The sequence below is a fragment of the Hordeum vulgare genome, chromosome 7H, assembly GCF_904849725.1.
Source record: "Hordeum vulgare subsp. vulgare chromosome 7H, MorexV3_pseudomolecules_assembly, whole genome shotgun sequence".
Taxonomy (NCBI): domain Eukaryota; kingdom Viridiplantae; phylum Streptophyta; class Magnoliopsida; order Poales; family Poaceae; genus Hordeum; species Hordeum vulgare.
Genome location: NC_058524.1, coordinates 569,906,464 through 569,919,169, shown reverse-complemented (window position 1 = coordinate 569,919,169; position 12,706 = coordinate 569,906,464). Strand labels below are relative to the sequence as shown.

Genomic DNA, 12,706 nt, shown 5'->3' with positions numbered 1-12,706 from the left:
ACGAGACAAATCTTTCTGACTCGTTTTTTTTTTTAAAAAAAAATGCCCGCATACATCGTTTTCTTCGGGTAGATGGTGATGAAACGATTCGTCGACGACCTCATTGCGTGCGAGGCGACGGAGTCGCCACTCTCTTGTTGTTCCGGATTATGGAATAGCGGAGACTTTCAGATAGCAAGTAATCAACTGTTATTTTTTCTTTTTTTAAGAATCATGCACTTCCTTTATTTAAACTTTCCCACAGGGGATCTCGTCACACAAAACCTGAATAATACAGTACAATCTGGTAACAGTAATCAACTATTACGAGACGGGAGGAACATCTATCCACTTTGTTCAAACTTCCGATCACGGGCAGGCAAAAAAAAATGAAAACAAAAATTCCGTCGCCGGGACTTGAACCCGGGTCTCTCGGGTGAGAGCCGAGTATCCTAACCACCTAGACTACGACGGATTGATGACTTGACCAGAATGTTACTCTATTAGTCTCATGGACACTAGACTAGAAGTCTTGCAACAGACAAATAGTGCATCCAACTCCTGACCATGGAGGTAGGTCCCAAATCAGTTTCAGTAGCACGAGAGGCTGTTGAACTGGCCGTGTGAGATTTGCTCCCTTGCTCATTTGTGGCACGCGGGTAAGGTCCATGGCCCCTTTTGGTTAGTTTAGGAGAACCCTCTACGACGGAAGCAAAGAACAGTGCGAGAGGCACTTCGGAACAACACCTGGGTAGCAGACTTAGCACATGGTAGCAATTCACATCTTTGGGAGGACGCGATTAGGCTCCATAGATGGCTACAAGACAGAGATTTGCAACTCCACGCAGAAACTGCTGACACTATCACATGGAACCTTGAGGCCTCACAAACATACTCGACCAGGTCGGCATACAATGCACAGTTCCAAGGAAGGCTAACGTTCGATTTCAAGAAGTTAATATGGAGGACCTAGGCACCCCCTAGGCTCAAGATTTTTGGCTGGCTAGTTCTTCGCAACAGGTTATGGTGCAATGACCGACTGCAACGTCGTGGATGGCCAAACGGCTATTTCTGTCAGCTATGCCTACGGAACCTGGAGACATCAGTACATCTGTTCTGAGAATGCCCCATGACGCTGCAGATTTGGACGGAGGCCGCCTCCAGGGCTGGATGCGCCTTTTTGTCCCCTCCCTTATGGGCGACGAAGACTGGGTCAGCCGAGAAGATAACCGCAATGATCGGGGCGGCCCAACCACTTCACCGCAAGGCTACCAAGACGATGATCATACTGATTCTATGGGAGATTTGGAGACACAGGAATGATTGCACTTTCTCAAACAAGCAGGCGCAAATACAAGACTTACAATGCGCAATCACGAGAACCGTTGAGCTATGGAGACAAGCTGGAGCATTCTTCTTGGAGCCCCCTTTCTGGGATCCTCCGTGAGGGATCGACTCTACCCCCCCTCTAGTTTTCTTTTTAAGTTTCTCTCCCTTTTTCTCCTTGATCCTAGGATCGTATCCCCCGCCTTGCTGTAACCGCTCTCCTACCTGCTAAGTTCTAATATATGCCAGCATTCCAAGCTGGATCTTTCAAAAAAAAACTTCCTTCGTCCGAAAATACTTGTTCTAGAGATGAATGTATCTAGACTTATTTTAGTTATAGATACATTCATTATATTCATTTTTAGAACAAGTATTTCCGAACGGAGGGAGTATCATTTAGTTAATCTAGTCTCACAGGCATTACCACTCTACAGCAGATCACAGATCAGTTCCAGCAAGGAGCTGCCATGGCCCATGGCTACAGTTTCAAGGTTAACAAAGAAGTGGACAAGTTTTTTTTTTTTTGCGGAGAAACAGGGAGATTTATTAAACTGTAACAGACTTACAATCCTCAGCAACCAGCATAGTGACACATGGAGGTGGTCTACCCAACCAACATGCAGTACTATCTCCACTATGACCAAAGTTTGCTAAGCAATGTGCAACTCTATTTTGTTCACGACTAATCTTACAGAAAGTAACCTCCCTATTCAAAAGTAAACTCTTGATTTCTACCACTAGGACACCATAGGGTGATCTATCATAAGTACCAGTAGCTTGTTGGGGAACGTCGCATGGGAAACAAAAAAATTCCTACGCGCACGAAGACCTATCATGGTGATGTCCATCTACGAGAGGGGATGTGTGATCTACGTACCCTTGTAGACCATATAGCAGAAGCGTTAGTGAACGCGGTTGATGTAGTGGAACGTCCTCACGTCCCTCGATCCGCCCCGCGAACCGTCCCGCGATCAGTCCCACGATCTAGTGCCGAACGGACGGCACCTCCGCGTTCAGCACACGTACAACTCGACGATGATCTCGGCCTTCTTGATCCAGCAAGAGAGACGGAGAGGTAGAAGAGTTCTCCGGCAGCGTGACGGCGCTCCGGAGGTTGGTGGTGATCTTATCTCAGCAGGGCTCCGCCCGAGCTCCGCAGAAACGCGATCTAGAGGAAAAACCGTGGAGGTATGTGGTCGGGCTGCCGTGGAAAAGTCGTCTCAAATCAGCCCTAAAACCTCCGTATATATAGGGGGAAGAGGGGGAGCCTTGCCTTGGGGTCCAAGGACCCCTAAGGGTTTCGGCCGAGCCAAGGGGGGCAGCCCTCCCCTTCCAAACCGAGTCCAACTAGGTTTGGAAGGAGGAGTCCTTCCCCCTTTTCCCACCTCCTCTTTTTTTTTCTCTTTGATTTTTCTTCCTATGGCGCATAGGGCTCTTTTGGGCTGTCCCACCAGCCCACTAAGGGCTGGTGCGCCACCCCCAATGCCTATGGGCTTCCCCGGGGTGGGTTGCCCCCCCGGTGAACTCCCGGAACCCATTCGTCATTCCCGGTACATTCCCGGTAACTCCGAAAACCTTCCGGTAATCAAATGAGGTCATCCTATATATCAATCTTTATTTCCGTACCATTCCGGAAACCCTCGTGACGTCCGTGATCTCATCCGGGACTCCGAACAACATTCGGTAACCAACCATATAACTCAAATACGCATAAAACAACGTCGAACCTTAAGTGTGCAGACCCTGCGGGTTCGAGAACTATGTAGACATGACCCGAGAGACTCCTTGGTCAATATCCAATAGCGGGACCTGGATGCCCATATTGGATCCTACATATTCTACGAATATCTTATCGTTTGAACCTCAGTGCCAAGGATTCATATAATCCCGTATGTCATTCCCTTCGTCCTTCGGTATGTTACTTGCCCGAGATTCGATCGTCAGTATCCGCATACCTATTTCAATCTCGTTTACCGGCAAGTCTCTTTACTCGTTCCGTAATACAAGATCCCGCAACTTACACTAAGTCACATTGCTTGCAAGGCTTGTGTGTGATGTTGTATTACCGAGTGGGCCCCGAGATACCTCTCCGTCACATGGAGTGACAAATCCCAGTCTCGATCCATACTAACTCAACGAACACCTTCGGAGATACCTGTAGAGCATCTTTATAGTCACCCAGTTACGTTGCGACGTTTGATACACACAAAGTATTCCTCCGGTGTTAGTGAGTTATATGATCTCATGGTCATAGGAACAAATACTTGACACGCAGAAAACAGTAGCAACAAAATGACACGATCAACATGCTACGTCTATTAGTTTGGGTCTAGTCCATCACGTGATTCTCCTAATGACGTGATCCAGTTATCAAGCAACAACACCTTGTTTATAATCAGAAGACACTGACTATCTTTGATCAACTGGCTAGCCAACTAGAGGCTTGCTAGGGACAGTGTTTTGTCTATGTATCCACACATGTATATAAGTCTTCATTCAATACAATTATAGCATGGATAATAAACGATTATCTTGATACATGAATTATAATAATAACTATATTATTATTGCCTCTAGGGCATAATTCCAACAGTCTCCCACTTGCACTAGAGTCAATAATCTAGCCCTCACATCATCATGCGAATTACATTGTAATAAATCTAACACCCATACAGTTCTGGTGTTGATCATGCTTTGCCCGTGGAAGAGGTTTAGTCAGCGGGTCTGCTACATTCAGATCCGTGTGCAGTTTGCATATATTCACGTCCTCCCCTTCGACGTAGTCGCGGATGAGGTTGAAGCGTCGTTTGATGTGTCTGGACTTCTTGTGAAACCGTGGTTCCTTTGCTAAGGCAATGGCACCCTGTTGTCACAGAACAAGGTTATTGGATTCAGTGCACTTGGCACCACTCCAAGATCCATCATGAACTGCTTCATCCAGACACCCTCCTTAGCTGCCTCCGAGGCAGCCATGTACTCCGCTTCACATGTAGAATCAGCTACGACGCTTTGCTTGGAACTGCACCAGCTTACCGCACCCCCATTAAGAATAAATATGTATCCGGTCTGCGACTTAGAGTCGTCCGGATCTGTGTCGAAGCTTGCATCGACGTAACCTTTTACGGCGAGCTCTTCGTCACCTCCATACACGAGAAACATCTCCTTAATCCTTTTCAGGTACTTCAGGATATTCTTGACCGCCGTCCAGTGATCCACTCCTGGATTACTCTGGAACCTACCTGCCATACTTATGGCCAGGCTCACGTCCGGTCTAGTGCACAACATTGCATACATGATAGAACCTATGGCTGAAGCATAGGGGACGGTGCGCATATGCTCTCTATCCTCATCAGTTGCTGGGCACTGAGTCTTACTCAATCTCGTACCTTGTAAAACTGGCAAGAACCCTTTCTTAGACTGTTCCATTTTGAACCTCTTCAAAACTTTATCAAGGTATGTGCTTTGTGAAAGTCCTATCAGGCGTTTTGATCTATCCCTGTAGATCTTAATGCCTAGAATGTAAGCAGCTTCTCCTAGGTCCTTCATAGAGAAACTTCTATTCAAGTAATCCTTTATGCTCTCCAAAAACTCTACGTTGTTTCCAATCAGCAATATGTCATCCACATATAATATTATAAAACGCCACAGAGCTCCCACTCACTTTCTTGTAAATACAAGATTCTCCAACCACTTGTATAAACCCAAATGCTTTGATCACCTCATCAAAGCGTTTGTTCCAACTCCGAGATGCTTGCACCAGTCCATAAATGGATCGCTGGAGCTTGCACACCTTGTTTGCATTCTTAGGATTGACAAAACCTTCAGGTTGCATCATATACAACTCTTCCTTAAGGAAACCGTTAAGGAACGCCGTTTTGACATCCATCTGCCAGATTTCATAATCGAAAAATGCAGCTATTGCTAACATGATTCTGACGGACTTAAGCATCGCTACGGGTGAGAATGTCTCATCGTAGTCAATTCCTTGAACTTGTGAAAAACCCTTTGCCACAAGTCGAGCTTTATAAACGGTCACATTGCCGTCAGCGTCCGTCTTCCTCTTAAAGATCCATTTGTTCTGAATAGCCTTACGGCCCTCAGGCAGTACTTCCAAAGTCCACACTTTGTTCTCATACATGGATCCTATCTCGGACTTCATGGCTTCTAGCCATTTGTTGGAATCTGGGCCCACCATTGCTTCTTCATAATTTGCAGGTTCATTGTTGTCTAACAACATGATTGACAAGACGGGATTACCGTACCACTCTGGAGCAGCACGTGGTCTCGTCGACCTGCGTGGTTCGACAGAAACTTGAACCGGAGTTTCATGATCATCATCATTAACTTCCTCCTCAACCGGCGTCGCAACGACAGAGGTTTCCCCTTGCCCTGCGCCACCATCCAGAGGGATGAGAGGTTTGACAACCTCATCAAGTTCTATCTTCCTCCCACTCAATTCTCTCGAGAGAAACTCCTTCTCGAGAAAAGCTCCGTTTTTAGCAACAAACACTTTGCCCTCGGATTTGAGATAGAAGGTGTACCCAACTGTCTCTTTTGGGTAACCTATGAAGATGCACTTTTCCGCTTTGGGTTCCAGCTTTTCAGGCTGAAGCTTTTTGACATAAGCATCACATCCCCAAACTTTAAGAAACGACAACTTTGGCCTTTTGCCATACCACAGTTCGTATGGTGTCATCTCAACGGATTTTGACGGTGCCCTATTTAAGTGAATGCAGCTGTTTCTAATGCATAACCCCAAAACGATAACAACAAATCGGTAAGAGACATCATAGATCGCACCATCTCTAATAAAGTACGATTACGACGTTCGGACACACCATTACGCTGTGGTGTTCCAGGCGGTGTCAACTGTGAAACAATTCCACATTGTCTTAAGTGAGCACCAAACTCGAAACTCAGATATTCACCCCCACGATCAGACCGTAGGAACTTGATCTTCTTGTTACGATGATTTTCAACTTCACTCTGAAATTGCTTGAACTTTTCAAATGTTTCAGACTTGTGCTTCATTAAGTAGACATAACCATATCTACTCAAATCGTCAGTGAAGGTGAGAAAATAACGATATCCGCCGCGTGCCTCTACGCTCATCGGACCACACACATCGGTATGTATGATTTCCAACAAGTCACTTGGACGCTCCATTGTTCCGGAGAACAGAGTTTTAGTCATCTTGCCCATGAGGCATGGTTCGCACGTGTCAAGTGAATCAAAGTCAAGTGACTCCAAAAGTCCATCGGCATGGAGTTTCTTCATGCGCTTTACACCAATATGACCTAAGCGGCAGTGCCACAAAAATATGGCGCTATCATTGTTAACTCTAAATCTTTTGGTCTCAATGTTATGTATGTGTGTATCGCTATCAAGATTCAATATGAACAATCCTCTCACATTGGGTGCATGACCATAAAAGATGTTACTCATAGAAATAGAACAACCATTATTCTCTGACTTAAAAGAGTAACCTTCTCGCAATAAACAAGATCCAGATATAATGTTCATGCTCAACGCAGGCACTAAATAACAATGATTCAAGTTCATAACTAATCCTGATGGTAACTGAAGTGAAACTGTGCCGACGACGATTGCATCAACCTTGGAACCATTTCGTACGCGCATCGTCACTTCATCTTTCGCCAGCCTTCGTCTATTCCGCAGTTCCTGTTTCGAGTTGCAAATATGAGCAACAGAACCGGTATCGAATACCCAGGCACTACTACGAGAGCCGGTTAAGTACACATCAATAACATGTATATCAAATATACCTGATTTTTCTTTGGCCGCCTTCTTATCAGCCAGATACTTGGGGCAATTGCGCTTCCAGTGACCCATACCCTTGCAATAGTAACAATCTATTTCAGGCTTAGGTCCAGCTTTGGGTTTTTTCGTCGGATTGGCAACAGGCTTGCCGATCTTCTTTGATTTACCCTTCTTGCCTTTGCCGTTTCTCTTGAAACTAGTGGTCTTATTCAGCATCAACACTTGATGTTCTTTACGGAGTTCAGACTCTGCGACTTTCAGCATCGCAAACAACTCGTCGGGTGACTTGTAGTTCAACACAAAGCCTTTATAGCTTGGCGGCAGTGATTGAAGGATTCTGTCAGTGATAGCCTCTTGCGGGAGTTCAATCCCCAGCTCAGCTAGACGGTTTGAGTACCCAGACATTTTGAGCACATGTTCACTGACAGATGAGTTCTCCTCCATCTTGCAAGCATAGAATTTATCGGAGGTCTCATACCTCTCGATCCGGGCGTTCTTATGAAAGATAAACTTCAACTCTTGGAACATCTCAAATGCTCCATGACGCTCAAAGCGATGTTGAAGTCCCAGTTCTAAGCCATACAAGACTGCACATTGAACTACTGAGTAGTCCTCCTTACGTGCTAACCAAGCGTTTTTAACATCCTGATCAGCCATAGCGGGTGGTTCATCTCCTAGCGCAGCATTAAGGACATAATCCTTCTTCCCAGCTTGTAAGATTAGCTTAAGATTACGAGCCCAGTCTACAAAGTTGCTTCCATCATCTTTCAACTTAGCTTTCTCTAGGAACGTATTAAAATTCAGGGTGACTGTCGCGTGAGCCATGATCTACAACACAAATATATTCAAAGTGGACTTAGACTATGTTCAAGATAATTAGAGTTTAACTTAATCAAATTACTCGCTAAACTCCCACTCAAAAAGAACATCTCTCTAGTCATTTGAGTGGTTCATGATCCACTTACACTAGCTCAAGTCCGATCATCACATGAGTTGAGCATAGTTTCAGTGGTAAGCATCCCCATGCTTATCATATCATCTATATGATTCATGATCGACCTTTTGGTCTCATGTGTTCCGAGGCCATGTCTGCACATGCTAGGCTCGTCAAGCTTAACCCGAGTGTTCCGCGTGCGCAACTGTTTTGCACCCGTTGTATTTGAACGTTGAGTCTATCACACCCGATCATCATGTGGTGTCTCGAAATGACGAACTGTAGCAACGGTGCACAGTCTGGGAGAACACAATTTCGTCTTGAAATTTTAGTGAGAGATCACCTCATAATGCTACCGTCGTTCTAGGCAAAATAAGGTGCATAAAAGGATTAACATCACATGCAATTCATAAGTGACATGATATGGCCATCATCACGTGCTCCTTGATCTCCATCACCAAGCACCGGCACGATCTTCTTGTCACCGGTGCCACACCATGATCTCCATCAACGTGTCGCCATCGGGGTTGTCGTGCTACTCATGCTATTACTACTAAAGCTACATCCTTGCAAAATAGTAAACGCATCTGCAAGCACAAACGTTAGTATAAAGACAACCCTATGGCTCCTGCCGGTTCCGTACCATCGACGTGCAAGTCGATATTATCTATTACAACATGATCATCTCATACATCCAATATATCACATCACATCATTGGCCATATCACATCACAAGCATACCCTGCAAAAACAAGTTAGACGTCCTCTAATTTTGTTGTTTTATGTTTTACGTGGTGACCATGGGTATCTAGTAGGATCGCATCTTACTTATGCAAACACCACAACAGAGATATATGAGTTTCTATTTAACCTCATCCAAGGACCTCCTTGGTCAAATCCGATTCAACTAAAGTTGGAGAAACTGACACCCGCCAGTCATCTTTGAGCAACGGAGTTACTCGTAGCGATGAAACCAGTCTCTCGTAAGCGTACGAGTAATGTCGGTCCGAGCCGCTTCGATCCAACAATACCGCGGAATCAAGAAAAGACTAAGGAGGGAAGCAAAACGCACATCACCGCCCACAAAAACTTTTGTGTTCTACTCGAGAAGACATCTACGCATGAACCTAGCTCATGATGCCACTGTTGGGGAACGTCGCATGGGAAACAAAAAATTTCCTACGCGCACGAAGACCTATCATGGTGATGTCCATCTACGAGAGGGGATGTGTGATCAACGTACCCTTGTAGACCATACAGCAGAAGCGTTAGTGAACGCGGTTGATGTAGTGGAACGTCCTCACGTCCCTCGATCCGCCCCGCGAACCGTCCCGCGATCAGTCCCACGATCTAGTGCCGAACGGACGGCACCTCCGCGTTCAGCACACGTACAACTCGATGATGATCTCGGCCTTCTTGATCCAGCAAGAGAGACGGAGAGGTAGAAGAGTTCTCCGGCAGCGTGACGGCGCTCCGGAGGTTGGTGGTGATCTTATCTCAGCAGGGCTCCGCCCGAGCTCCGCAGAAACGCGATCTAGAGGAAAAACCGTGGAGGTATGTGGTCGGGCTGCCGTGGAAAAGTCGTCTCAAATCAGCCCTAAAACCTCCGTATATATAGGGGGAAGAGGGGGAGCCTTGCCTTGGGGTCCAAGGACCCCTAAGGGTTTTGGCCGAGCCAAGGGGGGCAGCCCTCCCTTTCCAAACCGAGTCCAACTAGGTTTGGAAGCAATAGTCCTTCCCCCTTTTCCCACCTCCTCTTTTTTTTTCTCTTTGATTTTTCTTCCTATGGCACATAGGGCTCTTTTGGGCTGTCCCACCAGCCCACTAAGGGCTGGTGCGCCACCCCCAATGCCTATGGGCTTCCCCGGGGTGGGTTGCCCCCCCGGTGAACTCCCGGAACCCATTCGTCATTCCCGGTACATTCCCGGTAACTCCGAAAACCTTCCGGTAATCAAATGAGGTCATCCTATATATCAATCTTTATTTCCGTACCATTCCGGAAACCCTCGTGACGTCCGTGATCTCATCCGGGACTCCGAACAACATTCGGTAACCAACCATATAACTCAAATACGCATAAAACAACGTCGAACCTTAAGTGTGCAGACCCTGCGGGTTCGAGAACTATGTAGACATGACCCGAGAGACTCCTTGGTCAATATCCAATAGCGGGACCTGGATGCCCATATTGGATCCTACATATTCTACGAATATCTTATCGTTTGAACCTCAGTGCCAAGGATTCATATAATCCCGTATGTCATTCCCTTCGTCCTTCGGTATGTTACTTGCCCGAGATTCGATCGTCAGTATCCGCATACCTATTTCAATCTCGTTTACCGGCAAGTCTCTTTACTCGTTCCGTAATACAAGATCCCGCAACTTACACTAAGTCACATTGCTTGCAAGGCTTGTGTGTGATGTTGTATTACCGAGTGGGCCCCGAGATACCTCTCCGTCACATGGAGTGACAAATCCCAGTCTCGATCCATACTAACTCAACGAACACCTTCGGAGATACCTGTAGAGCATCTTTATAGTCACCCAGTTACGTTGCGACGTTTGATACACACAAAGTATTCCTCCGGTGTTAGTGAGTTATATGATCTCATGGTCATAGGAACAAATACTTGACACGCAGAAAACAGTAGCAACAAAATGACACGATCAACATGCTACGTCTATTAGTTTGGGTCTAGTCCATCACGTGATTCTCCTAATGACGTGATCCAGTTATCAAGCAACAACACCTTGTTTATAATCAGAAGACACTGACTATCTTTGATCAACTGGCTAGCCAACTAGAGGCTTGCTAGGGACAGTGTTTTGTCTATGTATCCACACATGTATATAAGTCTTCATTCAATACAATTATAGCATGGATAATAAACGATTATCTTGATACATGAATTATAATAATAACTATATTATTATTGCCTCTAGGGCATAATTCCAACAGTCTCCCACTTGCACTAGAGTCAATAATCTAGCCCTCACATCATCATGCGAATTACATTGTAATAAATCTAACACCCATACAGTTCTGGTGTTGATCATGCTTTGCCCGTGGAAGAGGTTTAGTCAGCGGGTCTGCTACATTCAGATCCGTGTGCAGTTTGCATATATTCACGTCCTCCCCTTCGACGTAGTCGCGGATGAGGTTGAAGCGTCGTTTGATGTGTCTGGACTTCTTGTGAAACCGTGGTTCCTTTGCTAAGGCAATGGCACCCTGTTGTCACAGAACAAGGTTATTGGATTCAGTGCACTTGGCACCACTCCAAGATCCATCATGAACTGCTTCATCCAGACACCCTCCTTAGCTGCCTCCGAGGCAGCCATGTACTCCGCTTCACATGTAGAATCAGCTACGACGCTTTGCTTGGAACTGCACCAGCTTACCGCACCCCCATTAAGAATAAATATGTATCCGGTCTGCGACTTAGAGTCGTCCGGATCTGTGTCGAAGCTTGCATCGACGTAACCTTTTACGGCGAGCTCTTCGTCACCTCCATACACGAGAAACATCTCCTTAATCCTTTTCAGGTACTTCAGGATATTCTTGACCGCCGTCCAGTGATCCACTCCTGGATTACTCTGGAACCTACCTGCCATACTTATGGCCAGGCTCACGTCCGGTCTAGTGCACAACATTGCATACATGATAGAACCTATGGCTGAAGCATAGGGGACGGTGCGCATATGCTCTCTATCCTCATCAGTTGCTGGGCACTGAGTCTTACTCAATCTCGTACCTTGTAAAACTGGCAAGAACCCTTTCTTAGACTGTTCCATTTTGAACCTCTTCAAAACTTTATCAAGGTATGTGCTTTGTGAAAGTCCTATCAGGCGTTTTGATCTATCCCTGTAGATCTTAATGCCTAGAATGTAAGCAGCTTCTCCTAGGTCCTTCATAGAGAAACTTCTATTCAAGTAATCCTTTATGCTCTCCAAAAACTCTACGTTGTTTCCAATCAGCAATATGTCATCCACATATAATATTATAAAACGCCACAGAGCTCCCACTCACTTTCTTGTAAATACAAGATTCTCCAACCACTTGTATAAACCCAAATGCTTTGATCACCTCATCAAAGCGTTTGTTCCAACTCCGAGATGCTTGCACCAGTCCATAAATGGATCGCTGGAGCTTGCACACCTTGTTTGCATTCTTAGGATTGACAAAACCTTCAGGTTGCATCATATACAACTCTTCCTTAAGGAAACCGTTAAGGAACGCCGTTTTGACATCCATCTGCCAGATTTCATAATCGAAAAATGCAGCTATTGCTAACATGATTCTGACGGACTTAAGCATCGCTACGGGTGAGAATGTCTCATCGTAGTCAATTCCTTGAACTTGTGAAAAACCCTTTGCCACAAGTCGAGCTTTATAAACGGTCACATTGCCGTCAGCGTCCGTCTTCCTCTTAAAGATCCATTTGTTCTGAATAGCCTTACGGCCCTCAGGCAGTACTTCCAAAGTCCACACTTTGTTCTCATACATGGATCCTATCTCGGACTTCATGGCTTCTAGCCATTTGTTGGAATCTGGGCCCACCATTGCTTCTTCATAATTTGCAGGTTCATTGTTGTCTAACAACATGATTGACAAGACGGGATTACCGTACCACTCTGGAGCAGCACGTGGTCTCGTCGACCTGCGTGGTTCGACAGAAACTTGAACCG

The 12,706-nt window shown here is 45.7% G+C and overlaps 1 non-coding gene across 1 annotated transcript; it reads right to left on the bottom strand.

Moving 5' to 3' along the window:
- Positions 1 to 381: 381 nt before the first annotated feature.
- On the bottom strand, positions 382 to 454 carry TRNAE-CUC. Its single transcript has one exon. It is a non-coding gene; the product is annotated as a tRNA-Glu (tRNA).
- Positions 455 to 12,706: the final 12,252 nt, after the last annotated feature.